We start from the raw sequence: 20377 nt of genomic DNA on the forward strand, positions 1-20377 counted from the left end.
TCTTTCTTTGTATCATGGTCTCTGAGCAGTAGTGCCATTAGAGGGTTGAGTGTTTCTTTTACCGTACATAAAATATTAACACCTGTACAGTCACATGAGAGCCAATACTGATCTTCTTGGAGGTAATCCAATATTAAGCATACAGTTCAAATGTATTGGGAAATTACACAGAGAGAAATGGTGAAGAGAGAAATATGCGATATTAAACCCCCTCCAAAAGTCCCAGTTTTACACGAAGGTCAGCTATAGTACAACTGAGACCCGCTTATTTTTTTATACAAGAAAAAAAGAAAACTTTCTAACTTGACACAATCTTGTATTCCAGTCTAGTTTTTCTGTTTCCAACCCACTGTAATATAGAACTTTAATCCAATTGCTTTACTTTAGATGAAGCAGTAATAGGAATCCCAGAATGGGACAAGTTGTTAAATGAGAGGCCTGGGCCGAAATATAGTGTCCTTAATGGCATGGAGTTTGGTAAATTTAGTTAGGCGTTATGAACACATACATGTATTAGTCAAAAAGTCTGTTAAGCATCAGTCGGGGCATTTGCCAGTCAAAAAAAGCAAACAACTGTTGTACTCCTCCATTAGTACTAGGAAAGGGGCCCTAAAAAAATATGGAAAAACATTTTCGCCCCAATATCGGTAAGCTCGAGGACAGGACAATTAACATGTAACAAGTTGTTTTCCGTACTTGCACAAGTCTGGCTTACTTAACTAGACATGCACCCATTTCGGCCAAATGAGCCATGCAGAGTTTTAATGTTGTTTAAAGGGGCGGGGTGTGGGGGCTCTTTGTTTCTATGCTGATGCAGATCTAAAGGTTGTGGACAGTCTATGCAAAACCAGAAAATCACATCTTTAATCCAATATCTATCCCTTTAAAGGAGTGAGGAGAATATCTATGCAAGACCTTCACCCTACAGAAGTGAGGGAATGCCTGCTGCGAGGATGAAGGTTGCTTGTAATACATTCTGGATTCCACGCCCGTGGCAAGCGTTTGGATGAGAGTTCTTTAAACCTCAACTGTGGCTGCATGGGAGCCATCAAGATAAGGAATACTATTCCAAGCAATGTAAATAAAGACATTGGCTACTTGGGTCGGGGTAGACGAGGGTGTGAGGAAGTTTTTCGTATCTTAAAATGAACGACGGCCCATCAGTTTTCCAAATATTAAATTTGTAAAAACCATGATAAAAACAAAAGAAGCATTGTCAAAGCCGAAGGTGACCCTGCTCAAATGGTAACAGTCCAACCCGAAATGCAAGGCCGGTCCTCTCTGAATTGGAATATAAGCAACCCATGACCAGTTAAGCACTAATTCGGTCTCTCCGCCAGGTATAGCTGGATTCCAGTGACACACAAGGCACTGAACTAATGTCTGGGCACATCCATCGACTTACGGCAACAGTGATGAATACTTGAATTAATCTCAGACACTGGTAATTACTCCGGGCCGCATCCAGTTCATTATTTTGCACACAGCCACCTCCGTTTGGACTCAGCCAAATGCAAATTAGTCTTGTTCATGCTCCAATGGGAGCAGTCCAACCCGAACTGCCAGGCAAGGTCCTCCCGGAACCAGTATAATAGCAAGCCAGGACATTTAAAAAACAAACAAAAAAAACCCACTACTTTAAAAGCCTAAAGGTTGTAAGCCTACACCAGACCTTTTGGCTTTGCCAATGTTGGTTACTCGTGGTATGCAGTATGCTTTTATTTTTATATAGACTCCTGGATAAAGCCTGGTGTGATTATCCGGTGTAAATATCTACAGCAAAATATTTTAAAGAACCGGATATCACAATTCAAGGATTTCAGCTGGTCAATCCAGAGTCTTCTGCAGCAGCTTTTCAGAAACAGTTTGAGTAAGTGAAGGATTTTTTAATTGGATTGTGCCTGGTGCTATCTGGTCGACAACATGACTTTGCATACCTTATTTTCCTAGTAGTCTAGTTGATCTTTCTGTACTTAATTTTAATTCAGCCTTTATTGCAACTGCATGAAGGTGTGGTACTACGTTTTTGTCCAATTTCTGGAATACCGATGTAATGTTTTATTCTATTTTTCCCGTTACTACATTATAGAGGGCAGATATTACTTCCTTATACCCAACAGGAATACTAACAAAGCGGACCTCTAAATTACATAGTTTGAAATGATGTTTGACCTTACTAAAATACTGAAGTTCTTGGAGCAATAGGACTAGAAGGGGCAGGTCTAGGGGGAGGTAGGTGTGTGTGTCTGTGAACACACACAGACACACACTTTTACCTGTGCCTAGAAGTGCTTAAAGTACTTAGTGGCTACATTTTATTTTCAGAGACGAACCAGATACAAAAGCTAAATAAGCTAAATACAAGCTAGGAAATCGGCAAAGGACAACCCAACTGGCCTAGTCTGGGTGGCACCCTTTATTCTCAGCTTGCTCAGATTCGCAACAACAAAGACTGCTGCTGTTCTGCATTTCCTCTGTCAAAGAATTCGCAGATTTGGTTATTGTCAAGGGCTGTCCAATGCTCATCATGCAATGTCTACAGGCTCTCATTACGACAGAGATGATCGGAGGTGGGCAGCATTGGAATGGTCATCACAGACTCTGGTGAAAGCAGAGATTTACTTTGAAGGAGTAGCTATCTGCAAAAGTGGTGTGGAATAGTCACCTTCTCCTCTTTGCTAATTTGAACTCGGACAACCTGGCTAGGAAGCTGGAGCTGATGATGAAAGAGGAAAGAACAGCTAAGGCACAGAAGCATCTGATGAATAGTCAGTGGAATTATGAATTTAAATGGGTTGGAAGACCTACCTTTCAACGTTAGCTGGGTAAGAGGGTGTGGTGACCATTCTGAGTGTCGATTGGTGTGGTTCGTTAGCAAGGACTTTATCCGGGCAGAGTGGGGGGGTGGGGTGGGGGTTAGAATCTGCTGCACACCTCATTTCAAATGCACTGTTTTTATATTGTTCTTTGGCTCTGTGACCCTTCTTTCGTCCTTCCTTCTGCTTCTTGTTAGCAGTCGAGTATTTTTTAAAACAGACATTTTTGGTGGTATTTGCAAACTGGCCCAATGTCCAATTACAACTGTTTGAAGATATATTTTGGGCTCAAATATAAACGACTTAAGAGAGTGGAAAAGACTGACAGCTTTATCTCCGATAGGATTATGTTTCTTAACACTTTTCTGGGATGTAGAATATTAGATTCTAGCATATACGAATGATATTTAATGGTTCAGTCTAGTCATGAAGTAAAATGAAGGTGATAACTGAAGGTGATAACTGAGAAGTGAAATTCATTATTTAGAATATATAAATTTCAACCGAAAATATGACTTCTGTGTAATAATGTAAATGATTTGTTTTCATAACAAACCTAATAAACAGGGAGACGGGACTACCAGGCATTACCATCCTCTACAGCAAACCAACCCAGCTGCACACATTTTTAAGTCGAGCCTAGACAGCGCTTGCACTGTCTGGAAGATCTGTTGTATGTACTTTGTGTGGGCTTTGGAGCATTACCACTGGACTAGTCTGCTTCCTCTTTCGTTTAGGGACTACTTTTTTCCTAGCAACTGCCTTTATTTAACTGTCTTGATAGAAAACGACCAGCAGAGATCAGTAAAATACCAGAAACGCTTTCAGTTTAGGGACTTTTTTTCCCATTTTTCTAGCAACTGCCTCCATTTAACTGTCTTGATGAAAAACAACCAGAAGTCAGAAAAATACTAGAATCGCTTTACCCAGGATAATGTGCTTCATAGCTTGAAAGATTATGAGGTCCCAAAGGTGAGACCTATTGCATTGATAGATATATATTATACACACACACAAACACACTAACTAGCCTTTTAATCATCCTCCCCTCTAACCGCGCGATTTCCATCTTAAAGAAAAGCACATGCTCACGACTCTCAACAAGAAAGTGTAGGGAGGAGGGACCATATGAGAGCCACTGTTAACGAAGTGGTGCAGAAAGCAGCTCTGACATAGTATCCATCTAGCATTGTCAGAAGTCCTCCACCTGCAGCGTGGTTACAATGATCCACAACGGACGAGGGGGACAAGGCGTTTGGAGCACCAGCTACACAGACCTGAGGTATGAGAAAAGTGTAACAGATGGCAAAAAACTTTCCAAGGCACATTCACCGCCCTCTTTATTATTCGTTGAGCCCAGATGTCAGCAAATAATTAACACTTTTAAAATTCAGTATTCACAGTAATGGTTACTTTTGGAAAACTCTAGCCTACTCCAGCCATGCTGTCTGACCAGCTGGTCCTGAGTAAAGCATCCCTTTGAAGCTTATGCACTTAAAAACACGAAATTGGAAATAAGTGAAACCGGTTTTTTACAATGCTTAGAAAATGGCAACTGCAGTAGTAAGCACTGTATAAAAACATCTTTGTATTATGTGAAATCTTTGTGTGTGGTAAAAATACTAGATGAGTAGCAGTGAAAGTTTTGCACCACTTTAGAAAATGTTCGAGTAGCAGTTTGCTCAGTTTCCTCTTGGTGAGAGAGCACTAAGACACATCTATTGCTCCTTCCGTCCATAGTACTGGATATTAGATAGATGCATCGTTTGAAAGCAATGGGGTCCGGAAAGACTGTAGTGAGATCACAAGCAAGGACACACGAGGTGCAATTGTGACCACTTCAACCGCACCCCCACATTCCTTTGAGAATGGACTCCTATTAGAAGTCCCCAAGTTTGGCACTTAAAAGGTTACCCATTCAGCACCCTAAAACAAATCCAAGAGAGCATTAAACATTCCGTACATCGTCATTTAGACAAGAAGAAATAGGGAACCATTCCATCAGAAATTCTATACACGGCACAGCAAAATCTAAAGCTAAAAACTCTTCGCTTTCTCACGTTGACCTATTTTTAGTGCAGAGTCTGGGAATATCTGGCGAAGCATTCCAGCAAAACCGTTCCCTTCTGACTAGCGCTTCCCGTGCCAGATGTTCCCTGGTGGTGCTGCTAGGATAAGCAGTGCAACGTCTGCACACAGGTAGGTCAAGCTGTGGATATTCAGTGTGGTCTTGGGACCTTGTAAACAGCTTCACTAAGAGCCACACACACAGGCAACTGGTTACACATTGAGTTACCCAACCCCACAGAGCACTTATCAAGCAGACACCAGGGGAGCACACACAAAACAAGACTAAGGAGATTCCATCTTCAAACCCTAATTTCCACAGAGGTTACTGGTTTCTAATATGAAGATGCGGTCTCGCCTTTTCCCTTCAGAAACTTTTTTATTTTTAAGACATGAAGCTGGTGAAACAACTAAAAAGTCTCTAGGAAGGCCTACAGAGGAGAATCTCAGAGACAACTGCATCACAGATTCTGCTCATAGCTTGAGATGCACAGATGAAGTGTAAAAATACACAATTAGCATTTGTACAATGGAGCAGGGAAGAGCAGGCTAGTGAAATAATGTATTACCACACAAAGGAAGTTTCTGCCACAGAATAATCACAGAAGTGGTGCAAATGAGTTGCCCCAATTTTAACCGGTTATTAACTATTTCTGTGCAACAGGAGACAGGTGACACAAAATCGTACACCACTGAATTTGGGATATAATCAGGGTAAAGAAAAAAAAAACATCATCATGACAACAATCACAAGCACTGCCAAAGCCAATAAGTCTAGGGTTAATGTGCTAACACATGCAGGGTTAACACATTAGAGAAAAACAATTGAAAGGGAGCAGACAGAGAGGAATTTAGTTGTAAAGTAGTGAGTGCCTCATGCAGTTCAATTTAAGCCCTGGAATTGACTTGGAAGGGAAGAACCAGCTAGCCAACAGCAGCAGGTGAGACACGAATACTCTTGTGCCAAGACATGTCTGGTCAAAGAAAGTCAATGGTTGAAACAAATGGACCCAAAGTTCTCTCTATTTAAACTGCAATAGGCAGGTTTGATAGATTCGCGGGCAAATTCTGGGTTGCCCTTTCACTGATGTTGGTTGGACCGCACAAACCCTTAACTGAGGTGTTCGAATTTCATTGGGTAAAGCTCATCTAGCACTTTTGAATGGGCCCATCAACGCAAATAACGCATTACTACGCATAATGATAAATATTAACAACAAAATTACTATTCTATGGGGGGTGGTATCTAGCCCATCCTACAGACTCTAGAAATTAAGATGGAGTGTTCAACTGTGCCGAAGGTCAATCACTGGTCTAGTAGCATTCTCACAACAACTACACCAGAATTTAGCAGAGGTCATACAGATCATTCACAATTAGGTGGGTTCATTCAAAGACAGGGAACAGATAGGGATTCCACATAAACAAAGCATGAAGGAGGCATATACGCAACAGACACTTTGTAGTTTTAGAGCATAAACATGTGGAGCCATGAAAGGAAAATAGTAAATTTATGTAAAGTGAGACTATGGTGGGGAGGGCTTATAACAGGCACTAAATAGAGGTAATGAAAAAGCCAGGAGAAAAACAAGCCTGTTAGAGTAACGTGAGAATTGATGGGGTTAGGCAAACTGTGTGTGATAAAATAGATAATGCTCATGTGGGATGCTGCAGAAAGGTTGCAACAGAGATGAGAGTTGACCAGATCCCGATTAGGATTGCTGACTAGGCAGACAATCACCAACAGGTCATGGACTGCAAGTCACGTTAAACAAGCATTGGCATAGCCAATAGGTCTCGCCTTTGGGACCTTATAAGTGTTTAGCTATGCAACAGTTGCATAACTAAATACTTATAAGGTCCCAAAGGCGAGACCTATAGGCTATGCAAAGCGGCCATGCGGTCGCGAAAGTGATCGCGATCCGAAAATGAAAGTAATCGCGGTAAAGCGCGAAAATGAAAGTAATCGCGGTAAAGCGCGGCGCGCGCGCCCGCACATGCACTGTAGCTCTAGGCTGGCCTGGCAGCACTTTTTGGAGCCCTCTCAATAAGTCTCGCCAGACCAGCGCATGCGCTGGGTCAGGCGAGACCTAAAAATGAAGTTGTGCGTTACTTAGCCTCCAATGCCACTAAACGAATCATTTTTCTTTCAAGAGTCAGTGCTGCTATTGATTGACAAACCATTAACTAATGTGAGCCTGTCTTTTAACCAGCCCATCTTAACTGTAATTTTGGACGCACCAATTCTTGAACTGCTGTTGCTCCACTGGCTATTAGTCCAACAGAGGGCTGAGTTCAGACCTCTGTCTTGCACCCATTACCAGCGCAGCAATGCCCACAAATCAGAGCTTCTGCTTCTATATGGCACAAGCCAGTGCTTAAGGCATGCTCCTAAAACAGGGTTTAGAAGCTAGGTTCAATCCAGGCTGTTTGGAAGGAGTGCTTTCTACTTTCAAGACTAAAAACCTCTGTCCCCCTCCTAACACTTCACCTTGAGCAGAGTTTGGAATGTACTGCAAAAGCACCAGAGAATACCCATTTCCCAAGCACATGCAGAGCTGCTCAAGTTATTGGTTTCTTCAATGTCATCCCTGCCCATTAGCCTCACCCTACCCAATTCTCATGCATTAGAGATCTGAAGCAGTCAGACTGCACAGGTCCTGCACACAAGAAAAACAAGCATTTGCAAAGCAATAGGTCTCGCATTTGGGAGAGTTTAAGCTATTGCCATTGTAAATATCAATGCCTTTTATTTATCTGTTTTGATAACACAAATAAAAGGCCTTGTCATTTACAATGCCAATAGCTCAAACTCTTGTCAATGCAAAACCTATTTAATTTCAAAGAAGTGGCCGACATTGTCCCAGGCAGCTTGGTAAGTGAAAGCGTGCATTGTGTGCGATTAATTTTGCAGGAGAGCATGTCGTGCCAGCAGTAGGAGAAACTCATTAAAGAAAATAGTGCTTACAGACTAGATAAGACTGTGTAACAAAAGTAAAAGGACCAGTCCTCATGGGAGGTTACAAATAAAGACAAAGCGGTAAAGAAGGAGGGACTGACTAGCTTATTAACTAATCAAAAGTCAGCATTTACAGAAGACAATGACACAAGCCAATGAAAAATATGGGTGAGGAGTGGCCGTACTCTAATATGGCATTCCTCGCAGAGCAGCGCATGCACTGCCCAGACTCGACCTAAAACAAGCATTGGCATAGCCAATAGGTCTCGCCTTTGGGACCTTATAAGTGTTTAGCCATGCAACCGTTGCATAACTAAATACTTATAAGGTCCCAAAAGCGAGACCTATTGGCTATGCAAAGCGGCCGTGAAAGTTAAAGTGATCGCGATCGGGATCGCGATCAAACATCAAAGCGACTGTGCAGCCGCGAAAGTGAAAGTAATTGCGGTAAAGCACGGCGCGCGCGCCCGCGCACTTGCACTGTAGCTCTAGGCTGGCCTGGTAGCACTTTTTGAAACCCTCTCAATAAGTCTCGCCAGACCAGCGCATGCGCTGGGTCAGGCGAGACCTAAAAACTGCTGTGAAGAAAAAGAACTAGAGATGGGAAGAGTATGGGCGCAGGAGAGAATGAGAAGACGAACTGGCAAGACAGGCCTCACTCAAGCTGTCAAAAAGATAGGCTAGTGTGCAACAGACATCAAGAAACAAATACTGCGTTGTCGTTTACGAGTGAAGGAAAAGGACATGATTAAAGCAGCCATGTCATTCAGGGCTCTTTGGAGTTTATCTGATCCTAGCAGTCAATTGAGGGAGACATTTGGGATAGAGAGGGAAGGTTGGATGTTAACTTCAATGCAGACGAACTACAATGCAGACGAAAGCAAGTTTATACAAAAGCCTCCACAAAAGTGTACGGTCACAATGAAACCGGTCTTGAGGTGAAATGATGAGCTATCTTCAAGCTGCGACAATATTTGAAGCAAATGCAAATTTTTAAGAGTGAAAACGACGCTGTACAGTGTAGACAGATGAGAGCATACTGTACAGTAGAGGCACAGAATTGATCATTCCACCTGTCTGAAGAGCTTGTTCACGGAAAGAGATGGAGACTAAAGTTACGGTCACAAATAGAGGGAGATGGCCTGGAAATACGCTGCAATGTAAATGAACTTCTAACACTGATGTATTATATTCTGGTTCTATTTACGCAACCTTCACTCAAAGGAAGCCGACACTGTAGAATACGAACACAAAAGAGAACAGAAATATAAAATGTAATAAAAACGGAGTGCAACAAAGAACACAAAAAAGAATTACAGAGAAACGTGTTGCTCTGCTCTTTCATACTGAGGTGGGCAGGGCTCAGCTATCTGAAAGGAAAGCCTTTTGAAACCGAAATGCCACGATACTCCTACATGAAAAGGACAGTTAACAAAAGGTGACTAGAGCTGTAATGAGCACCACTGTCAGAGCAACAACCGAAAATGCCTGGTTACAACAGTTTGAGTTGAAAAAAAGCTGAGACAACTCTTCACGAGGAGCTAGACTAATGACTCTGGGACCTACAAAACGTCTCGGTGATATAGACAGACATTGGTAAGAAAAAGACCTTGAAGAATGTATGAAACATTTTTGAATGAATGCAGTGGAAACCTGCGAACAATAAAAAAAATAGGGGCAAGGCAGGGAAACAATGAAACAGCGCTGTGAATGCAAAATAGGTAGTAGCTGGATATGAGACTCGTTTCTAGGGGGTTTCTTTAAAAAAAGAATGGAAAGCTAAACGTCAAAGAAACAGTGCGAAAGGTAATGGGATAGCAAAAAAAAGAGGGAAATCTAATATAGAAGGATACAGGAGTGAAACAGGGACATGAGTGCAAAAGCACAACTGGTGAGATAGCGGTGCAACTTCAGAGAGACTGGATGGTAAAGGAACACAAAAAAAAAAACAGACTTATACTTCTGTTTAAGGGAGAAAAATACAACTGGAAATGAAAAGTAAAGTGTGGGACGTCCCAATAACTTAGTGGGATTTAAGAACTCACATGAAGTAGAGGTCCTGGGGTTATTAGCTAAAGGAGTAAGGCACAAACCTGTGCCATGCATTTACATTTTAGAATGGACATTCTGCTATCAAACACGACGAACCCCCAGAGGCGTTAGCTTAAAAACATGGGTTTAAGAGTGCAGACTGTATTGGGGGGAAAAGGAATGCTTACAGGCGCAACATTTGTAATGACTTTGCCTCCTCTAGTCTTGTGGAGATGCCAGTATCTGGTCAATCTGTGTCCCTAACCAATGTCGGTTCAATTGGTGAGTGGGGAAGAGGTATTGCCGGATACTGAGATGCTCATGCGACCTAACGAAATGTCAGTGCACAATTATGCTTTGTATTTTTTTGTACTTAACTGTCAAACAGATTTATAAATATATTTAAAAAAGTGTAGACTGTAGCTTTTCATTATGTAGTTAAATTAAATGTGGGCTTCTGTGAAGGACAACAATGTCCTCTTAGAAGCATAAAACAGCAAAGCAAATAAAATGGATCACCTATGTTTGGAATTGCATTCGAATAAGTGTTTTGTGAGTCACTGGAAAGATAAAAGTGTGTATCTCCAGTTAAAAATGTGAAAGGGTAATTCCTAGTACTAAAATGTACTCTTATCTTCTTGCCTGGGAAACACACTATTTAGCGACTGGCCACAAGATTAAAAAGGTGCTCAAATGGAATTCTGCCTACATACTCCCTTCTAAAGGAGGACCAGAAAAAAGCCATTCCGTTTCCAATATAAACCCTGGTTTAACACTGGACTGGAACACTGTCTCTGGGTGTGCCAGGCAGTAAAGAAGCAAGGTTCACCAAGCCCTGAGAGATCATGCTCCCAAGATCAGGGCAGTGCTTGCATTCATCTCGCATGCACAGCAAATGCCAGCCCTAAGAACAAACATATAATTGCAATGTAAAGAATTCCAAAAGAAGACAAGAGATTGGAATATTTGCTGGGTAACCTGACAAAGTAATTGTCCCCACATAATTAATTATCCTCACCTGCACTTGAAGTGCCCCATGCAAAAACTGTCACCATTTGCATTATATGTCTCTTTGGTCACGCCCAATCACCATTTGCATTATATGTCTCTTTGGTCACGCCCACCTCTCCCAAGATATTCTTAGCGGTTTATTGTCTGCTGGAGAGTATTTATGTGCTTTTTAATCAATTAAATATGCTGAAAATGTATTTTTTTCAAAACTGAAAATAAAACACCACCTCTACTTGCGTGGTATAAAAACCCGATTACAAAGTATATGGGGGGGAGGGGGGGAGGGGGGGAATCTTAACCCCTAGGGTTCTCAGGACGGCTTGAAGATGTCCTCAGTCACGGTGGTCATGTGCGGAGGACAGCGCCAAGCTGTCCTGGCACCCTCCCATGTTGGGAGCGCTCGCCCCACACGCCACATGTCCCCACCAGGGATGGCAGCAGAAGCACTTCCACTGACACCACCACAAGCCGCTGGTGAGCTGATGACGTCAGTGAACACGCCAACATCATCAAAACACTCCGGTGGAGCGATGGAAGCCATTTGCTTCCAGCGCACCCAGGAGGAAGGTAAACTTTTCCTCAGGGGAGGGCAGAAAGGCACCAGCGGCAAGGAATGAGGCCCTGCATAGGTATGTAGAGCTGAGCAATGCATAGGTGTAGTTGCAACTATGAATGGTCTAAACCCGTGTCACAACACAGGGGTGAGTGTTGGGTAGATCTTACTTGACTCTTATGCTCATACTGGGAATGCTCTTTTCAGAGACTCAGCTGATGAAATCCTATGGAATCATTCAACCCCATGATATTGGTCTGAAGTTTAAGGACCAATCTTTGTTCCTTCTCCAGAAGTTTCCGGCTGATGCTGTGGCTCGGTGTCAGTTTTTCAATAATGGACCAGTGTAGGTCTATATTGGAATGATTGTTCTCAATAAAATGTGCAGTCAGTCTGGTTGGTTTTTTTTTTTTTACAAAGTTCTGTGCTCCTGTGCTCACATATACGTGTTTTTATTTTCCGAGTTGTCAAGCTAATGTAGCGCAAGCCACAGGGACATGCAATTAAAAAATAAAAATAAACTAGCAGAACATAAAAAAAAGTATAGCAGCAGCAAAAACCTCTTACTACTCCGAACAGATAAGAGCAGCCTGCGATGCAAATAAAACCCTTTTCCTAGTCATAAACAAACTGACTACACCTACCAGCCCAAATCATGCAGTAATAAATCAAAAATTCTGCAATGAGCTAGAAATTTTCTTTCAGGAAAAGGTTGCAAACATCTTCTCTAGCCTTTCAGCGAAGAGAGTAGCGGGTCAACAGGATAGGTGTCTCCCCAATGCCGCTAATGACGAAAGCCGTCTCTCTACTTTTTAAAGGCACTTTTCAGAAGAGCAACTTGCAAAATTGATTCCACTCATTAAATCTGGGGTACCATAAGACCTCTGTCCCCCTAAGATAATGCACATGATTCCTGCACATGTGGCACAATATCTGGGCTATATAATGAATGTCATGCTGGCAGGAAGAAACTTCCCGACACACTGGAAATATGCCTCCATTCTGACTCTGCTAAAGAAGGACAACCTGAATGCACTGGACCCGAATAACTACCTCCCAGTTTCAAGGCTAACTTTTGCAGCCAAGTTGGGGGAGAAAGTTATGCATCAGCAACTTTCAGAGTATCTAGAGGAAAATCTGCTTCTGGACGATACACAACACGGTTTCAGAAACAAACTAAGTGCTGAGTCGGCCCTGGTAGTAGCTACAGAGGAGATTCGGGAACTGCTGGACAGGGGAGAGACAGAGGCCCAAATCCTGTTGTATCTTTCCGCAGCATTTGACACGGTCAGCCATGATATTTTAGTGGATCATATGCGCAGCCTAGGGATTGAGGATGCAACTTTAGATCTCCTCAAATCCTTTCTGGTAAACAGACAGCATACCGTGTCAAAGGGCAGCTTCACATCTAAGCCTTTCTTCCTGCCCTGCGGAGTATGTCAGGGATTGGCACCGAGTCCAACCCTGCCCTGCGGAGTCCCTCAGGGATTGCCACTGAGTCCAACACTTTTTAACCTTTATGTTGCACCACTTGCAACAATCATCAAAAGTGCAGGCTTTCACCTGGCATCTTAGCCGATGATACCCAAATTGTGGTGTCACTGGCAAAGCCTGAAAACAAATCAAGCAAGGCACTCAGAACTTGCATGAGCAATGTAAGTGGATGGATTACAACTACCTTAAATCAAATCCCACTAAAACGGAGGTCATCCTATTTTCATAACAACCCCTCACTCTGGATGCCGAAAGGTGGCCACCCGAACTGGACTCACTTCCTGAACCCATAAACAAAGTCAAAGATCTAGGCATCCTGATAGATAAAGAACTGAAGTTTAGGGACCAAGTTAATAAAATTACATCAGCCTCTTTCTTTTCGTTAAGGCTCATAAAAAAGATTGAAAAATTCTTGCACCCTGAACTTCTGAGAATGGCTATCAGCGCATTGGTTCCTACTAAGATAGGTTATTGCAACAGCCTCTATCATACTCTCGCAGTGGGTCTTGAAGAGGCAAACGCTGCTGCCAGGTCCTCTTCAAAATTCGCTAACATGAATCAGCAAGAGAAGCCATCAGTAAACTACACTGGTTGCCGATTAAACAATGATGCAGGTTTAAGGCTCTCTGCCTGGCCTATAAAGCATTGCATGGACTGGGGCTAGCCCATTTCAGAGAGAACCTCAATTGGTACATCCCAGCGAGGACACTACGCTCAGGCTCTGCCATGAACCTGATTGTTCCTCCCTTCAGGAGAACTAACTGGGGTGGAAAGAGGTTCTTCAGGGCCACAGCGGTGCTCGGGAACAGCCTCCCAATGACACAAAGCTGCTTCCTCCCTACTTACTTTCAGAAAAGCCTTAAAGACCTAGTTGTTCCCACAGGAGACATAAAGCACCCGGCCCTAGCCAAACTCGTTGCTGACATCTATTTCAGCAACTTTATCTGTTCCTACAGCGCCAAGACGTATATCGGCAGTAGTTGCGCTTTATAAATTATATAAATAAATAAAATAATTATATACACCACATTGCTGCCGTTACAATTGGGGTTTCATCATTGTTCCCAAATTTTTCCCAGTCCTAGGTCGAGGGTACGTGTATGAGTAGTGAGAGCACAGGATGTACAATTACCGCAAGGGAAATGTCCCTGCACTCAGGGTAGGCTCCATAGAGTGTTCTCCGCTTGGGGTTCTCCATGTTGAATTTACTATGGACTATTCTGTCACGTAAATCTCCATTTCTTTAAAAGGAGAACATGGGTTTGGAAAATTGAAGACTGAATGAGCATAAGACACGCCAGAGTTGGTTCACGATTTTTTTAATCTTGTCTGGACATTGAGTTGTAAGTACTCACGAAGATCAGAGCGACAATCGCTTCCCTGTGGTTATTTTCAAGCAATGACTGCTGGAATGTTACGGGTTCTTTCTGGATGACACGTTAAGGATAGGCTTTTTCCCTCAGTTTTGTTGGAGAGTGATTCTGCTTTCTTTTTTATAATCTTGTAGGTCAGCACAGTTCCTCACGAATTGGCCTATGGATAGGTTTTCCCATAGTGCTCTAGGATTGGCACTGTTGAAATGTAGGAGACTGTTGCGGTCTGTTGTTTTTTTGTACAGATTGGTTGTGAGTTTCACATTATTGGCATTGATAGTAATATACAACAATCATTGAAAATGCAATAGGCTTCGCCTTTTATTAAGTTAAAGCCATTTGCTTTGCTAATGGTCTTATATAGCAAAGCAAATGGCTTTAACTTAATAAAAGGCGAGGCCTATTGCATTTTCAATGCTTGTTATTGTAGAGCAATCCCTTCTCCCAAGTTCCCATTACTTATGCTTTTCTTAGAAGTAAAGCGTCAGCTGATCATCACGTTAGAACAGAAGGATATAGAGGCTGCACCTAAATTTAAAGCTTGCTTAATCGATCTTGTCAACTGGATGAATCTCAGTTGCCTCCAACTAAATGCATGAAAAACTGACATTATGGTAGTTGGTAAACAACCTTCCATCTGGTAAGTAGGTAAAAGCTTACAGAGCGCACGAATGCAGAGGCGTCTTGGCGCTATAGCAGGAAACGAGTGGCCGATAAATTAGGACCGACCCTGGTTCCCAAACCCAAGATTAAAAACTTAGGAGTATGGTTTGATAACACCCTTTCTTTTGCAGAACTGATATTAGCTTTGGCCGGTACCCGTTTTGGCTTATTAAGGATGCTATGGAAAATATAAGATCTTTTACCTCAGGCAGCAAAAAAGATAATCATTCAGGCTTTGATTATATCTCACTTGGATGACTGCAACATTCTCTACTCAGGGGTCACCAAAAGTAGTATTAGAATGCTGCAGCCTGGATACTATTGAACATCCCAAGGCGAGCCACGGTGGGAATTGCCCTTAGGTAACTACACTGGTTACCGGCGCAGGATAGAGTGACTTTTAAAGCTATGTGCTTTTGCCATATGATTCTGAACGAGAAAGGACCCAGCTATCTCCGGCCTCTACTCACCCCCTACAGACCTATTCTGAATCTTAGGTCTGCGGGCCCTGCACAGCTGACAGTGCCAAAAATTCAAAGGGGATGCTTAGGGGGTAGCTCCTTTAGCTACTTAGCAGCTAAAGCTTGGAACCAACTGCCGCTGGATCTCAGGATGCAGACCTCAGAAGTTCTGTTCCGAAGGAAACTCAAAACATGGTTCTTTAGGTCATCCCAGGTAGACTGGTGCTAAGATTACCTTTATTTCGGATAGGGGCCCACTTTACAGAGGAAGAATTCCTAGCACGGGGAGACTCCATTGGTGTAACCAGGCGCTTTATAAGCTTCTATCTAATCTAATCATATCCGATCAGGGATGTAAATGGCTTATGAACGATTATGAAAACGCCTTTAGTAATCACAGCTCAATGGTAGTGATTAGTAAAATACATTAAAAACAAAATGCAGTTATTTTTAATTGTCTGTTTTGCACCTTCAAATAATAAGGAAAACATCATAGACGTGTTCCTCAAATATCTCAACCACTATAAAAGCTTGTTTTCGTTATGTTCGCCTAGGTACATGAATATGAAATGAGTGACCATATAAAATGAGAAAACAGGATGTCCACGAAACATAGCGCAGGCACACCGGTGTGAATTGTAAAAATCACAAAAACTATCAACGTGAGCGGATTCTGTATACAACAGAGATACACCTTGGTGCAGCCAGACTGGCTTACAGCCCTGTCTGAAGAATGGTGTACAATAAAACAATAATGCATGAAGTGCCTGCCTCAACAGGAGCAAGTGTGATATGCACCAAAACCAATCAGCAAAATGTACCGTTTTGGAAGCACTACTTTTCGTGAGAGAAAAATAATTTTTGCAAAATCTGAACTAGTTAAACTCGAGCGAGAACTCGAAGGCTGAACAATTCATACTGACATATTTTGTTAACCAGTATAGTCTGTAATCCTACCACCAAGTGTAACATACTTTGCAACAACAGCATTCTTTTGTAAGAAATAAAGACTTCAGAAAAAGGTAAACATGACAGTACCATTTGAAAGCAAATCTTAAATCCTTCTCGCTGCTCTAATTATCTTAGTAAGCAAAAAGTGCTTATTTAGACGCCAATTCACTTAAGCACATTCTGACAGCACAAACGCATTTTAATGCTTTATACCAAAGACTTGAAGGTAAGTGCTACAAAGACCAATCTGCACTGGTAACTGGGAGTGATACCCAGTTACCAAAGACTTATTCCGAAATGTCTGTGGGCAGCGGACACTGGATCACAGAGAGACATGTCTCATCACGCAAGACGTCATCTTACCGGAGAAAAAAAACATAGTTGCACAGTTCCTAGAGGTCTCAAACGATTAAACAAAAGGTACGTCAACATCACATTGGAAAACAAGTTACAAAGTAAGATTGCAAGGCAATGGGCGGAGTGTATGTGTTGAGAAACTATAGAAGCAAGTTGTATACCAATAATGGGCGCATCCCCGAACTGAGAAACTGCCCTTAACACCATGGCAATTTTCATGATTATCTTGCCAGCAGCAACAAGGGTCTGATAACACTTGAAGGCACATGCTTCTTAAAAAAAATAATAATACCTGAAATTTCCAGCATGCAAAGAAGGTAAAATAAGTCAGTCAGCGCTGAACTTCTGTGACAGTCGCTGTATTTGTGCTCTGCACCCGAGGTAATTGCTAGGGACTGTGTGGGTTAAGGACCCGGGTGTTACTATCACTGTTAGGGTTTCAGGAACTTTCCCAAGACCAGGTCAATATGCTGTGGCCATTCTACTATCCTCCCACTCTGGTGCCGCAGCTGCCAACGCTGTCCTGGGAGTACATCTCGGTGCGCACCTTGCTGAAGATCTCCTTTTCTTTCATCTTGTCCTGCCGCTCAGAGTCCTAGCCTATGAGCTCCGACCGCCAGTCGCACGGCTTGGTATTTTCCTTGTCCTCCTTCATGGCTGTGCTGGTGAGTGGGTCTTATTGACACTTAACCCGCTCTTAGGACACACAACAGGAGAGCGCTCCTCTAACCATTCACTGCTTCTGAGCTGCTAGCAACTGGCGGCCATCAACTTCAACAAAAACACGCGAGATGTCACTGTCCCACTAGGCAGCACATTACGCGCTGGGCAAGCCCGAAAGGAACTGAGCGCCCAATACAAGAACTTAAGGTAAACGAGGTAGCCATCTTGTATTGCATACACTTCCCTTTCATTTTAATAGAAGCGTCAGGAGAAATAATGAATTGGTCAGCCAGTGAAATAATCCTAATATACTTATTATTTTAATATGTGTAACTTAATAATCTCTGTATAAAATGTGGCGTGTTTAAAAAAATATTGTAATCGAGAATTGAATGCTAAACCATTTAGCTCTTCGCCAACTAAAATAGATATGCTACCTACAACGCATACAATAGTCAGTAGTCTTGAACGGTATTCAGCATGTCAATTCAACAGAGCCACTACAAAACCCTCTCCACACACAACAGAACTTATCATTCAGGATCAATAGCGGCGGTATTGTGAAGCCAGACGTCAGCGAACAAACCACCACTTACGCATACACCGCCCAAGGTGCACTCTTATGATACTCTAATTTCTACGCACCATCTGGACTACAAAATATATAGCGCGCGCTGCAACGCCAACAAAAACTCTTTTAGAGCGTCCCAGTTGGATTGGCTCGCATGACTGGTTTCTTATCTTTATGGGACCATGTGTTTGGCCCGATAAAGATAAAAAAAAACTTTTACGCCAGCAGTAAGTCGGGGCAGCCAGTCCAACTGGGACGGCTCTAAAAGAGAAAAGTGTACGTCACTAGATGCGCTTTTCCAATGGCTGGCCACCGTTTAGCATAAACGGTGACGCCAGCCAATGGAAAAGAGGGGCGGGGCTTAAAGCCCACTAGAGAAATCTCTTCAAATCATTAAATCTCGCCAGCGAGACTGCACAGGTCTGCGCAGTCTTACGCCAGGCGAGACCTAAAAAGGCTATTTTATTTTGGTCTGTGGCAAGAGTAAACATAAGGAATGTGTTACTCCCATTCAGTCAGTTTAGCAAAATCTGTAATCTTTGTGTCTGTACCATGCCAGATAACAAAGATGCCATCAATATATCTATGCCAAAGGTGGATTTCATTTTCGTACGTTTTGTTCTTCCAGATGTTATCTTCAAACCAGCCGACATACAGACTAGCCAGGCTCGGGGCAAATGCGTTGCCCATCGAAGTGCCATGGCACAGTAAGTAGGTCAGCGCATCAAATTTGAAAAAAAATCTCTGTGAGGGCAAGTTCAGCTAGTTGCATAATCCAGTGTAGTGTACCGGAGCTGTCCAGTCCCAGTCTTGTGTTAGCAGAAGGTCACTAATTACTCGGAGGGTTTCTTCTTGAGGGATGCTGGTGTAAAGTGCCTCTACATCTAGACAGAGCATGGTTTCCACTCTCTGGTCTATTCGGTTGTAGTTCTTCTACATCTTTCATGACTGCTTCTTCAAAAGCTAGCACAGCAGGTGGAATGGACAATGGGGGGGGGGGGAGAATTGGAAACATGATTTAATCTTCTGATTTGTATGGCCATCATGGGTTTCTTTGTATGGTAAATGTTAAAAATACGCTTTTAAGCGTATTTTTCGGAATAATTCCGCTAGTTCTCATTGTGTTTTGAACCTATCCATCTGTGTGGTGAGGATAAACCCCAAGCCCTTATAAAGTTTTGCCATTTCTGTTGTTAGTTCCTCTGAGTTTAGATTAACTACTACGTCTGCTGGCAACTCGGGCCTTCTTGCTGGTTGTCCCGTATGCGGGTGTTCACCCTTTCCCCATCAATTGTCTTCCATTAGATCCTTTGTCCACCTCTTCTGCCTCTACTTCCGACCTTCCCTAAAAAATGCTGGGGTGATTGGAAGAAGGGCATCATCTGTGTGTTCTGTGGTCCTTGGTAGGGTTGTGGCCCAAAGGGTCCAGGCCAGAACATCATCTGATTACTGGGAAAAGTAGAGTTGCAAAAGCCTCCTCTAACACGTGGTCTCTGTTTTCCTCTACTACTCTGGGTAGAGTTGTTGCTCGACCATCCATCGGAATGTGAATATGAAGATTCGGATGTATTCCTCAGTGAGTGATCTTGGTCGGAATCTGACTTTTTATAATCCTCTCGGATGTAGGGGTAAATTTATTCATGTGAGTATGTTTTTGTGTCTTTTTTCAGTTTGTCAATTTTATTCTGCATTATGGAGTCCTTATGTTCTGTGATTTCCTTGTTGACCTCATCTAATTTTTTTGTATAAAATTTAATCTTTGTGTGTTTAAGAAGTTCTCACTGGCTATAATCTTAATCAGTAATCTTTCAGCTAGCTGTTTGGCAGTGTTTATGACTAGTATCAACCAGTCTCTAGTATCACCATGCAATCAGAGACCATTCTTTCGGAACACAGGGTCATCAAGAAAGATCCTCGGTTCATCATTCACCAGCAAACCTGAAGGGCCGATGTTTGCTATTAAATACTATGATTGCTCCATGTAGGAGCGTTTTCATCTGGTTTCGTTTAAGTTCTTTCAATTCATCCCAATTATGGGATCGGGTGGATTAGGTTTGCGTCTGATGCTATATCGTCTGTGAAGGAAAATCCAAGTTGGTCAGTGATGGTGGCTATTTCTCTACTTTAGAAATAAAAAAATAGAAAAATGAAAACTACAAAAGGGTCCCTGTTCAATGCCCTATTGAGTTAAAACCCTACCGCTGCGTGCTGCTTAAACACTTCCAACAAGTCGGCTTATAGGAAACCTCAGGAACCTAGTGAGGATGGAGAGATCCTTTCTACATGAAAGGTGAGGTGATACACAAATGGGTATCCACTCACTGAGATAACAAAATCGAAGGAAGAAGAGGGAAAGCAAAGTTTATAGGTTTCCACCGCACTCAGAGGTAGGAAGACGAAAAAAATC

General features: G+C 42.5%; 1 protein-coding gene across 1 annotated transcript in view; it reads right to left on the reverse strand.

The window, feature by feature from the left end:
• ARPC1A (actin related protein 2/3 complex subunit 1A) overlaps window positions 1-20377 on the reverse strand; it is a 158033-nt gene that overhangs the window by 113794 nt on the left and 23862 nt on the right. The gene's annotated exons all lie outside the window — the stretch shown is intronic.

The sequence above is a fragment of the Triturus cristatus genome, chromosome 10 (genome assembly GCF_964204655.1).
Source record: "Triturus cristatus chromosome 10, aTriCri1.1, whole genome shotgun sequence".
In the NCBI taxonomy this organism is placed as follows: domain Eukaryota; kingdom Metazoa; phylum Chordata; class Amphibia; order Caudata; family Salamandridae; genus Triturus; species Triturus cristatus.